Source organism: Chiloscyllium plagiosum, chromosome 6 (assembly GCF_004010195.1).
Source record: "Chiloscyllium plagiosum isolate BGI_BamShark_2017 chromosome 6, ASM401019v2, whole genome shotgun sequence".
Lineage (NCBI taxonomy): Eukaryota > Metazoa > Chordata > Chondrichthyes > Orectolobiformes > Hemiscylliidae > Chiloscyllium > Chiloscyllium plagiosum.
In genome coordinates, this window is record NC_057715.1 from 42,230,278 (window position 1) to 42,243,793 (window position 13,516).

At 39.2% G+C, this 13,516-nt stretch overlaps 1 long non-coding RNA gene across 1 annotated transcript in view; it reads right to left on the reverse strand.

Annotated features, from left to right (window-relative positions):
* Positions 1-9,104, reverse strand: part of LOC122550547 — a 227,102-nt gene extending 217,998 nt beyond the window's left edge. The window contains exon 1 of the long non-coding RNA XR_006311882.1: positions 8,945-9,104. This is a non-coding gene — a long non-coding RNA (uncharacterized LOC122550547). The remainder of the gene's footprint in view (positions 1-8,944) is intronic.
* Between the last annotated feature and the right edge of the window lie 4,412 nt (positions 9,105-13,516).

Consider the following 13,516-nt stretch of genomic DNA (forward strand, 5'->3'; position numbering starts at 1 on the left):
TTGCAGTCTCTAAAGAAGGAGGCCATCTGGTGTGTTCTGTGGTGGAGTAGGTATACCTACCCCTGTGGGGGGTAGGTGTAGGACAGATGTTAGGGGTAGGTTCTTTACTCAGAGAGTTGTGAGTTCATGGAATGCCCTGCCAGTAGCCGTGGTGGACTCTCCCTCATTATGGGCATTTAAGCGGGCATTGGATAGGCATATGGAGGATAGTGGGCTAGTGTAGGTTAGGTGGGCTTGGATCGGCGCAACATCGAGAGCCGAAGGGCCTGTACTGCGCTGTATTCTTCTATGTTCTATGTTCTATGTTCTACAAGGCAGAATAACTGCATACTCTACATGAGTTGGTGAATCATAAAGAGCCAGGGAAAGGCAGCAATGCTGTGAGGCTCAAAGTAAGTGAGCACTGAGAAAGCAAATAAGGAGTCCTGAGACACAGGTGTAATCCATGATTGGTTGCCTGCCCTTGCATACAAACGTACAGGCAGCAGCAACACAACGCAAGGTGCTGGTATGCTTCAAAGTGTAGCATTGAAGAACTGTCTGGTAAAGTAAGTCACAGATGTGCCATGTGATATGGTGAGGTGCCTGATGCCAACCTCCATGGAGAGGATGCATGCAGAGATGTTGGGGCCTATTGTCCAAAATTGAAGTCCAGAAGTGCAGGTGGTGAACTGGAGCTGCAAAGTATCTACTCGGATCTTCACATCAGGATTACCGCTATCTAGTTTTTCTCTGGTATGTGGGACAGTAGGAAACTCCATGAGGCAAGATTATGTAAATGACATGAAAGCATCAAATAGATTTCTTGCCTATCATGAGGATGATTCTTCTCTTGTCATTCAAAAGAGAGGGAAAAAAAAAGGAGAGATGAGAGAGATCATCAGATCTGAAGAAGATTCACACTGACTCGAGGTATTAACTCTGTTTCTCTCCACAGATGCTGCCAGTTCTGCTAAAGTTTCACCAGCACATTCTATTTTTATTACCAGCAGAAGAATTTCAGGATTTGTGTTGACCGCCTCAGCTACCTTCCTCAGCCATTTCTGAGAGTTGTCCTTGATGGCTCCTGCAGTGATAGCCACAGTATCTTTCCTTCTGCCCATCTTTACCACTAAGGCCTCAAGTGCAACACAATAGGCAACATCTCATCGTCCCCTGGATTCCTCTTAATGTTCCATTATTCCTTTTAGAAATAGTGTACAGAAAAAGCATCCTGTAATTCCCTTTAAAAGACATAGGCTGCCTTTAAAGCTAGAAGCCTGATTGCAACGTATGCTACCAGTATAACGTGACTCTGCATTGTGGGTCTACATACAACAACAATTGCAACAGTTCAAGAAGTAACCTCATCACCACCTCCTCAAGGGAAACTTGGGATAGGCAGTAAGTGATGACCAGCTAGTACCTGTAACACCCATGTCCCACAAGTGAATAAAAAAATGCTCCCGATGAGTTTTGAGTCAGCCAATAACACAGGAGGCACTCAACCCCACACAGCTACCATGTAAGTCAGGTGGGAGCACCAAGTTTGCATGATGCCCTCCTCTGATGCAACTAGAGTGGTAAGATTATAATCAACTTATCTTTGATTCAGAACACAGATTATATTTTGGCAAAAATATTTAAAGTGTTCACTCTCTGAAGCTCTTTCACCTTTGGTAATTATGTCAAAATATATCAATAATTTTGAATCAATTTTAAAAGTATTTTTACAAGCAGCCCAATTTGCTTTTAATTCTCAAACAGCCATGTGTTTAATGGTCCTTCATACTGTAAATCTTTCAACTAATTCAATGAAATGATTTATCAGATGTTAACTCTGCTTGGGGTTTTTTATATCTTTAATGCACTTACAGAAGGAAGAGGAAGAATTTGTTTTCTGGTCAAAAACATCTTTAAATCTTCAAAGTGTTTTTATAAAAATTATGCAGACATTGAATCCAATTCATTGCCTAAATACTATGACTGTCAACAGTTCTAGTTGCAGTTTGACTGTGAAAACAATACTGGAGTCTTACGTAAAACTACATTGCACTGAAGTTCATAGTCATGTCCAGTACAGGATGAAACACTGAAGATTTTACCATGAAAACTACCCTAAATTGGTTAATTAATCTAAATGGCTGGAATAGAGGGCTAGAAGTTATGGGGATGAGATGCAGGAGTGAAGTCCTTGCCTATCTAAAATGCCTGACAAAATTGACTAAGAAAGATGGCTTCCCCATAACATTACTGCATTGCTGTTTACATTAATTAGGAGAGGCAGACCGGGAGCCTTGCCCTCGAAGATTGCTAGCTGTCAGCTCCAGCAATTCTGGCAGTGCCAACAATACATGAGTGGACACTGTGAGGTACTACAGGCAGGACCACAAAGGAGGCAACGATGGCCTCTGGACCAAGGTAAGTCAAAAGTATTGGCTGGGGAGCTTTAAATGGCTTAAGGATTGGGTTTGGAGAACAAGGGTGTAGAAAGTTGGAGGGGAATACCATGTTGGGATGGGGATGGTATGGCAGCGACACTGCTCAAAGGTTGCACCACTCTTTCCTTGCTGCCCTTTTAAAAACACATTGTAGAAAATGAATTGCCTGGCGAATTCTACTTTGGCTATTTTCTTTATAAATATGTGCCAGGCTACAATTTTCAGCAGCCACTCGTCCCTCCAGTATCATGAGAATTGGTTCAGGATAGCTGAGAAGGTGGTATTTGGGGCTCCCAACCTATTATAAGAGCCCACTCCACTTTCCACTCACCAGCTTCTGCCCCATTTAAGCGGGAGGGACATTTAAACACACAGATGGGTTTTGAAAAATTCAGACTGGTGACCATTTCAATTGGCATCCATTTCAATTAAATTCACAGGTGACTGTCCATTACAGTTTCAGAATTTTTCATTCGACCGATTCAACATTGTAACTCCTGATGGTGTTTGAAAAGCTCAGTAGAGTATCAAAACAGATTTAATTTACTCGCTACATAACAATCATATGAGATATATATCCCATTAGATTTCACTGAAAAACATTGAGAATAATTACCTTGTTCATAAAATATTTTTGCAGTGACTAAGAAGTAAATTTGATTACATAAGCCTCCAAATGATTTAGAAACAAGTTCACATGAAACAAACAGATTGAATGTTGTCAAAATCCTGTATGGATTCAGCTTGCTGAAAATTGTCCTTAAATGATTGAAATGTTGACAAGAGAAAGGAAACATCTTACGAAGGCTGTGGTTGCTTTTGTTTATTATTGTGTTTGTCTGTTCTGGACTAGATACTCTTCATATCACAGGCTGATTATAAGAAAATTGATCAAAGCAGTCACTAAGCTGAAGGTAGAGTGTAACACATAAACATAAAACACACTGAAAATATTTTTTATATAATAAGTGTGAAATAGCTAACATTGAAAATGATATAAGCATTACTATCTGTCTCTGCAGGTTTCCCACTATGCTAACATCGATTATATGGCATTTCTCCTTGATTTTATATGCTTGACAAGATAAATTTGTTAATGTTCCTTTCCCAACATTCTAGCACTCTCTCAGCAAATGAAAGAGGAAGAGATAAACACCATAATTATTGTGCTACATGTAACTTAATGCATTAACTATATTGCTTACCCATCTGGAAAAAAACCGCAATATTTACAAGAACATTGCACAGAATCTTCCAGAGCATTTAGAAGGGCAGGAAGGGGTAGTTTAATAGGATTGGAGGCCAAAATTTAGATTCCCGATGGCGGATTAACATTTCAACATTAAGTTCTCAAACTCTTTCAGCAATGCAGCCTTAAATGGTTAGGAACCACCAAGAATGTCATGAATACTTGTCAATATCATTACATTCAAAGTCACAATGCGGATATAACAAGAAAAATGAGTGTTCGTAAATCTAACCATTTACACAGTGAAGGTAGCTGGTGGAATAGGCAACCTCTTGGAAGATCTGATGAGTATACAATTCTTCAGTAGCATGGGCCATTCATAATCAAGCTGTTTCTTAGTTAAACTGCTGTAAAGTAAGGGATACAGATTATACGACCCACATGGTCTGCCCAAGTGAGGGAGACACAACACGTGACCTTAGCAAAACTGGAGCAAGAATCACAGGCTGACAGAAAAGGGTCACAGCAGGAAAGTTACAAATAAAAATGCAAATGTATGGCAAGGAGTTAAAGGTAAAGCATTTAGTTGCTACAGGTGACAGAAGCATTTGGGAAAATATGGTTTGCATAGTTAAGAATTGTATTGATAGAGACAAGGGACATCCTGATGAAGGGCTTATGCCCAAAATGTTGATTCTCCTGCTCCTTGGATGCTGCCTGACCTGCTATGCTTTTCCAGCACCACATTCAAAAAAGGGACATCAAGGAAGGGTATAACTTGCATATTGCAATTGGAGAATACAATGTGTTCAATGAGATTCTTGGTGAATGTGAAGGAGGAGGTGAACTGAATAAGGGGTGGGCAAGGTAAGACTGGGCATGGGGAGGGTGTGGGCTCAGGAAGGTGGAGGGAAATCATGAGTGGGGCCACATTGACAGAGGAGATTGATGTATAACTGACGTGATGCCACTGGGCATCTGCGGAAACAGAGGAACAGTGTGGTTTAGAGGGGGATGATCTAGAGTGAAAGAAACAAAAGAAAAAAAAAAGAAAAATATATATGCACCATTCTTTTCTTCAACTGGGTTAATAATATGAACCTTGCAGAGAAAGCACATTAGTAATGGGAACAGCCTGAGATCTGCTTGCACAAGCTCCTGTGGAACTGAAACTTCTAAATGTTATTGAATCAAAACAGAAACTAACAAAACAAATCATTCAGTTACAGACTGTACACTGAAATGAAGCACTCACTGTCGCATTAATGTTGACAGACTCTTGCCACTCATAGCTCTTTCATTGAAGCAGGTCCCTTAATGTACTAAACTCTAAGATGAAGGACAACTCACACTCAGCAACATCAGTGGTGGAGGAGGAGGGTTGGTCTCTGTGAAGTCACATAGGAGCCTTCATTAAACAAAATCTCTGGATATGGGGATGAAGCTGTAATACATGCTGTTCATTCAATTTTGCAGGGCGATCTCACAGGAGTTGATGAAGGCCACTAAGTCAGCATGAGCTATGTTCAAATGCACGGAAAGCACTTTCATGCTCAAAGCCACAAATTTCTTGCCCACAGCTGAATGAGGAAGAGGACAAACTATCACGGATTAAGCAGGATGAACATTATCACACTGATTTAGATGCAGAAGAAAGTGAGGACTGCAGATCAATCGAAAGCGTAGTGCTGGAAAAGCACAGCAGGTCAGGCAGCATCCAAGGAGCAGGGAAAAAAAAATCAACATAAGCTATTCATCAAGAAGGGCTGATGAAGGGCTTATGCTGGAAATGTCAACTCGGATTTGGCTGCAGGGCTGCTTTTTGCTTAAGGTAAGAGCAGCCTGATAATGATACAAAGGTTAGAGTGATGAAGGGAAGTTTTTAAAAGGAAACCAAACACCTCTTTCTTGCCTTTTTTCCCCCACACATCCTTATTACAAAATGTTTGATCAGTTAAACTAGCAGCTCCACTGGTATTGCTTTGTCTGCAGAGAAAGAGAAAGAGGAGATGAAGAATAGATTAGCATCGAAAGCACCAGAGACCTGAGGGTCAGGAAGTTCCCACTCATAAAGGGAGAAGAGGAGAACCTGGATTTAAAGTGATGTGCTTGAGAAGCAATGGTGATGTGAGAAAAAAAACTTGCTCACTCTGTGAGAAGTTAGGATATGGAATGTACTGACTGTATTTTATTCCTGATGAAGGGCTTTTGCCCGAAACGTCGATTTTGCTGAAGCTCCTCGGATGCTGCCTGAACCGCTGTTCTCTTCCAGCACCGTTGATCCAGAATCTGGTCTCCAGCATCTGCAGTCATTGTTTTTACCTGCCTGTAATTATGATAGAGAGGCATTCAAAATACCATTAGATCATTATTTGAATAGAAATAGTACGCAAAGGTTTGGGGATAAAGCAGGAGTTGGACACTGAGTGATGCTGCTTATTTTGAAGACGCCATTCAGGCATGAGTCAAATGGCCTCTTTCTGCACTATAATAGTTTTGTGAAACAACAAACAGTGCCTGAAAAGACTAACCAAGGTTTTCAATACCATTGAGGAGTAAGCCATGAGGCGTTTCACTGAAACATTTACAGCTGCTACCTGCAGAGGAGTGAATGTCAACTGTAGGCTTCTTTGCACATCTAAAATGCTATTGTTAACGCTTGCTAATCCTGCAGGAAGATCTGGTGTTGAATGGCTTGGGAGGAAGCACTTGTGCCTATGGTACTGAAAGTCATGGTGAAATCTCAACTTATGATTGGTCACCAAAAAACATATGCATGAGTTCACCAATATCCTTCTCAGGAAATAGCAACTTTCGTTCAGTTCACCATGGACCCAAAGAGACAAGCTGCCTGCATCACTGGATTTATACCAAACTTTGGGCTCTCTCCTGGACAAGGATCCATTGAGTATATGATGCCCTCAGAGTTCCCTGGCACCATTCAGCTGTATTTCTGAATAGGGAGGGATTTTACTCTTGCAATGTGCAGTTTGGTTTTGCTACTGCCACAATTCCTGCAAGTGTGCCTCCCCCATCCAGGAAGATCATTTACGTTCTGCACAACTACCAAGTTCATCAGATGTTTACTCATTTGCATCATCTTTAGGGTCAGCATATGGGTGACAAGGAGGACCCTCAGAAGAAATAATTATAATAATCCCTGTGAGTAACCCTTAGACTGACGATGGACAGTGCTACAATGTCGCCCATGTGTCCATTATTGAATAGGCAACTTGTCTTCTGAAAATGCTTTTCCATTGCCTGGAATGGTCATTAGAAGGAACATGTCCTTACTCATCCAGAGAGGGCTTCTGGGCTAGTGAAAGTTTACTATGTATTGCATAACCTGATACAATGATGGGGTGAGAATTAGAAAAAGGGGAGTCTGACGAAAATACTGACGCAGGTGAAGTAAATGAAACTGCTGCTGAAGCTAAGGCAACCATGAAACATGATAATAAGACTGAGAACCTAATAATGTATTTGATTCATAACCTGTGGAGAGAGATAAAAGTCAACGGTGCTGAGAGGCCTTGCTGCCTTGAAGGGCATATTTGACTCCTAAACATTTACAGTTCAATCACTTTTGTTTGGCATTCAATGAAAGTTAGTTTATGAGCTTTGTTGCAGTGACCTTTTGCTAAATTTCTGTCCTAAAGCTTCATTATGACATTACGGGGACTGCATACATATTAGTAAGCTTAGATGGTCATTTTTTTTTGTAAATTTAATCAATCATTCACAGATAAAAATTTCCTGAATAAGCTAACAAGGCAAAGTATACTATCTTGGAAGTATCATTAATGTTTGAGAACTCTATATATTGTTATAATGAGAATAATTTAAACAAGCTGGCAACTGGTGATTTCAAGACAGTAAACATAATTTCATTCTAATTGAAGCGATTAGATAAATCAATAGTTATTTTAAACTAAAAGGATTTGATAAAACTCATTAAAATCTCATTCTAAAGAAATGCATGACCCTGCAACTACATGCACCCTAACATGGTTACAACATATTAAAAATAAAATTGGCATTTGCTTGTAACCATAGCAATGTCATTGGATACCAACCAGAACAAAAAGATAAAATTGATAAACTAAATTTCAGATAACCAAATATTTGACATATTAATAATTAGTTCTATTATTAAGGACTGACTTTAAACCCGTACAGCTTTATATTATATGTTATCATAAGGTATTTTATGCTAAAGATAGGTTTAAATACATTTGAAGGCTTTGAAAAAAAATTCTGTTTTAAGTTTGTATCACAAATAGCAAAGAAGGTATATAAACCAAACTGTATTACAACACAAAAATAATTATAAACAAATTATAAGATGTGTACAATGTCAGATAATGGAAATGTATTGCATGATTTATTAATCATAGATATATTCACCTTATTTTCAAAGGTAGCAGGACAAAGTGAGCTAAAGCTTCTTGCGCTTAATGTTACAGAGTGCTTTGACAGATATGATTTACAAAATTGAACAAAAGTCCCCATTTTCTAAAATACTAGGCAAGACCCCAGACTTCTGTAACATCTAAAACCCTGGACAAAATCCTGAGCTCAAGCTGCAACAAATACACACAGAGCCAGAGTGATTTTGATCTGGAACTATTATTCAGCCTGGAATTCTAATTTACACCAAAAAAAAACAACCAAATCTAATACTCTAGACCGAAACAACTTTTACACCTTGGGCTACCCAGCACAGATAGTATGGAGCTTTCACAGATACTGAACATTCAACGTTAATGAAGACCCATTCACAGACATTCAACTTCGAATCAAAATATATTTTGAATGTTACGCATGAAAAAGAATCAGAGTTTGGGTGTTTCAAAATAGCCTGATGTCGTGTGATTTTTGACCTTGTCCAACCCAGTGCAACAACGGCACCTCCACAACAAAAATACATTTACCCATACTTTTAACTATCGGGAAGCGAAGTAACGTCGGTGAAAATACCAGAAACGCAGTGGCAAGCACAGATTTGGCACAAAGAGAAGGGGCCCATAATCAGTATTATTGCAGGCTGAAAGCAGCGATCCCCACAGCTATCCCACGGGAGGAGTTCCAAGCAGTTTACCCTGGAATAAGGTTCCAAGCAGTTTACCCTGGAATAAGGTTCCAAGCAGCTATTTCCAAGAACTACCTCCAGAAGCAATCCCCGAGGCCAAACCCAACAGCTACCGACACAGGCCTGTCTCGAACCAGGGGAACGGCGACTGACCACGACCAGCAAACCTCGGAACCAACAACCTCCGAAAACACGGACCTGACTGAAATATCCTCAGGTGAAAACCGCGCTTGTAAAACCCACCAGAAGGTAAACAAAGCCAGGTGGCCTACCCGATAGGTCCATTACTACATCAGGGAATTCCACCCAGACCGAAGGCCGACGTAATCTGAAGTCTTCATCCAGGCACTGGGTACGGCAAGGGCGAACAGACAGTCGTATTTCAAAATTGAGTTTCCCTCCATGGTGAGCTTAAAATCCCAAGACCCCAAAGTTTCTGACCTAGCAGGAGGGAGGGGAAGGCAAGTGGTGACTGTGCACGGGATCCTTAGGGTAGGAAGCATGATTTTTTTTTGTATCTGATTAAAACTGATGTTTAGGTTCCAATAGTGCTTAATCCATTTTTAATTGAATAGTGTATTTAATTAGTCCTCTGTGTAATCGATAATGTGAATTTTACTGTTTGACCTTGTATTTTTTATATTATGCTTACCTTTTGTATTGAAATAATTGCAAAGTTTTTTTTTGCCCTGAAACATCTGTCTACTGCCTTCTTCATTTTGCATTCTCTAAATAAGTCCAGTGTCCAGAACCAGTGATCTGGGGGTGATTTGAATCACCTAAAATCAGAAAATTTACTGTTTACAAATCAGAACATTGTACATTGTATTATGTATGATTGTACCCAAAAATTTGTCAGAAGAAAAATCTGCAGATTGTGAAACTGATGAAAGGGAATATTCAATGATCATGAGCGTATCCTTGAAGTTTAAGAATGAAAATTGAGAATGACAAGTGGAGACTGAATAAGTTCTTTGTAGAATTTTTGAAAGTTACGGAAATGTTGTGGGATCAGTGATATTGATTAGTAATGTTAGAGAGTAATTTTGAGAAAGTAAGGGAAATTATGATTATGAAAGTGTTCAGAAATATCATTCTTGCAACCTAGAAATTTTTTAGACAAACATAGAAGTATAAAAGATTTGGGATGCAGAGTTTTTGGCAGATACCTCTGATTATTTGAGGTTACAATGAATCTCATTATACAAATAAAGGCAAAATCAGACTGGAAAAAAATTGTCCAACACCTTTTAGTAATGAAGAAGAATCATTTGAAACATTAACTCTATTTCTCTCCCCACATAAGCTGTCAGAGACTAAAGCGAAAGTCAAGACAAAGTATTGTGAGGCTTTAAGCTTGGGCTGAAGGGGCAAAGCTCAAATGGGCAAGATGAGGCCAATCAGAGATGCTGTGAGCATCCAAGCAGATGAAAACTAAGCAAGTGCTGAAAGCGCAAGCGAGAATCCATAAAATGCACTCTGGTCCAATCCCTAGTCTCTGTGAAGTTTCCTGGCAGCAACCTTACAATGAAAATAGCAATAGGACTGGAGGATAGCAAATGTTATCCCCTTGTTCAAAAAGGGGAGTAGAGACAACCCTAGTAATTATAGATCAGTGAGCCTTACTTCAGTTGTGAGTAAAATGTTGGAAAGGGTCATGAGGGGTAGGATTTATAATCATCTAGAAAGGAATAAGTTGATTAGGAATCAGCAACACGGTTTCGTGAAGGGTAGGTCGTGCCTCACAAACCTTATTGAGTTCTTTGAGAAGGTGACCAAGCGGGTCAATGAGAGTAAAGCGTTAATGTGATGTATATGCATTTCATTAAGGTGTTTGATAAGGTTCCTCATGGTAGGCTATTGCAGAAAATACGAAAGCATGGAATTAAGGGTGTTTCGCAGATTGGGTCAGAAATTGGCTAGCTGAAAGAAGACAGAAGGTAGTGATTGATGGGAAATGTTCATTCTGGAGGTCAGTTACTAGTAGTGTACCACTATGATCTGTTTTATAAATGACCTGGATGAGGACGGAGAAGGATGGGTTAGTAAATTCGCATATGGTACTAAAGTTGATGGAGTTGTGGATAGTGCTGAGGGCTGTTGCAGGTTACAGAGGAACATAGATAAGCTGCAGAGTTGGGCTGAGAGGTGGCAAATGGAGTTTAATGAGGAAACATGTGAGGTGATTCAGTTTGGAAGGAGCAACAGGAATACAGATTACTGGGCTAATGGTAAGATTCTTGGTAGTGTAGATGAGCAGAGAGATCTCAGTGTCCATGTACATAGATCCATGAAAGTTGCCATCCAGGTTGATAGGATTACTATGATGGCAATACGGTGTGTTAGCTTTTATTGGTAGAGGGATTGAGTTTCGGAACCATGAGGTCATGTTGCATCTGTACAAAACTCTGGTGCAGCAGAACTTGGAGTATTGCATACAGTCCTTGTCAGCACATTATAGGATGATGTGGAAGCTTTGGAAAAGGTTGAGAGAAGATTTATTAGGATGTTGCCTGGTATGAAGGGAAGGTCTTATGAGGAAAGGCTGAGGGACTTAAGGCTGTTTTCACTAGAAGAAGATTGAGAAGTGACTTAATTGAGACATATAAGAGAATCAGAGGATTAGATAGGGTGGACAGTGAGAGCCTTTTTCCTCGGATGGTGATGGTTAGCACGAGGGGACATAGCTTTAAATTGAGGGGTGATAGATATAGGACAGGTGTCAGATGCAGTTTCTTTACTCAGAGAGTAGGAGGGGCATGGAACGCCCTGTCTGCAACAGTAGACTCACCAACTTTAAGAGCATTTGAATGGTCATTGGATAAACATAAGGATGAAAATGGAATTGTATAGGTTAGATGGGCTTCAGATTGGTTTCACAGGTTGACTTAGCATTGAGGACTGAATGGCCTGTACTGCACTGTAATGTTCTATGTTCTATGTTCTGTGAAATGTGCTGATATGTTCCAACCTGCAGCTTGAAATGTAAAACCATCTTATATATGGATTGGGGATGTGTTGTGAGAAGGCTGTGAGGCTTGTATATGTTGGATGCCAATGTCCATGGATGGAAGGGTTCATAAAGTTACTGCCCACTGAAAGTGCCCTAAGACATTGCCCTACGACCTTAAATACCATAAAGGTAGGCATGTGCAGGAGCAGGTAATAATTTGGAATAATCAGATAACCACTTTGATTATCATATCAGAAATTGTCACCATTTAATTTCTATCTGGGGGTGAAAGAATGGGAACTTAGATAATATTGAGGGGATATTAATTAATAATTTGATAATTGGGTGAATGCTACTAAACGCAAATAAGCTTCTCACTCCTCACTAATGAGAATGACATCTCACCGTTTCATACTTGTTTGAAAAAATCTTCTGCTCTCTATGTCAAGAAGCTCCTCACTGACAAGCTAAAGCAATTTTCCCAGCATTCTTACCAATGCCCACATTGTTCAGTCCATTGGAAGATGGTGTTCTGAAATAATGTAGTAGGAATGTGACAGATTGATCCCTGACTGTACGTGACTAGGTCTCAGGCCCAAAACATTAGACAGGAAGAAAAGGATTATATGAGAAAAGAGAAATGATTTGGAAATTTAAATATCAGATACAGTTTTTGAAAATTTAAATAAAGGTGATGAAGATAAAGAGAATGAGGCTGACATGTTTAATCCATCTTTTTAATAGAAATTCATCAAGCAGACACTGTATTTAATAGTCATTTCAAACAACCTACTCTGCAACTAAATCAAAACTAATATCTGAAAGAAATAGGAAGTGAATTGAGGGGTTCATAACAATTCAATAATGAATCAACAATTAAAAATTCAAAACTTGATGTTCCTGCAATCAAATTGGATAATAGGTAGCATCAGATTTTATCTTTTAGAAAACTTGTGAAGTAACTTTAAAAGGCTATTACAGACTCATAAATCAAATTCTGTTAGACAACCAGGAAAAATGTCTTTGTTTGTGATCTTAACGTAGGGATGCATTATCTATAGAACAATATCCATACAGACTGAATCCAGAAGAATTGAGGAAAATATTGATGATAAATTACATGACTGAACTGAGTTATGGTAGCTGGTGCTCAACAATCATGATGGTGCCGTAACGGAATGTCTCACAAAGATTCTTTATTGATTACTGCAAAGTAACACTGCAAATAAAGTAAGGTCGGAGGGCTACATTGAAAGGTGTTAGACAAACACAATTTGTCACCAAATTTAACATGCTAAAAGAATATTGCTTAGTTCCTTTGGCTGATATATGCAGATAAATTTCAGGTATTGTAACACTGGAAATTTTTATTAAAGTCGTGCCTTTTAACATTCCAAAATAAACCAGTTGATGGCCTATTCAACTGTATGGTTTACATTGATTTTTTTTCTGCATTCAGCCAAAACTGAGAAGAACATTGAGACCATTTGACAAAACATTTGACTGGTGCAATAAACCAACTTGATTATAACTCTGTCTGAAAGTAAATATTCTGAAACAAAAAAAAACCTTTGTCTCACTGTGCGATAAAGTTAAATAGCAACGAGAGAAGCATAAGTAAGGGTTATTTTCAATTTTCCTGTGCCTAGAACAAAATGTGAGTTTTGTGATATAGTGATATGAGTGAATTCTATTCAATGTTTGTTCTGAACTTCAGCACCGTTGTCATTCCTTTGATGAATTTAAGAAAAGCAGAAAGTCTGATTCAACAAAAGAATATCAGAGAGTCTGTGATAACTGGAAAGCTGTGCTAACAACAGTGCTGATTTTTACAACACCTAATTGTGAGATGCCTTTCTTTT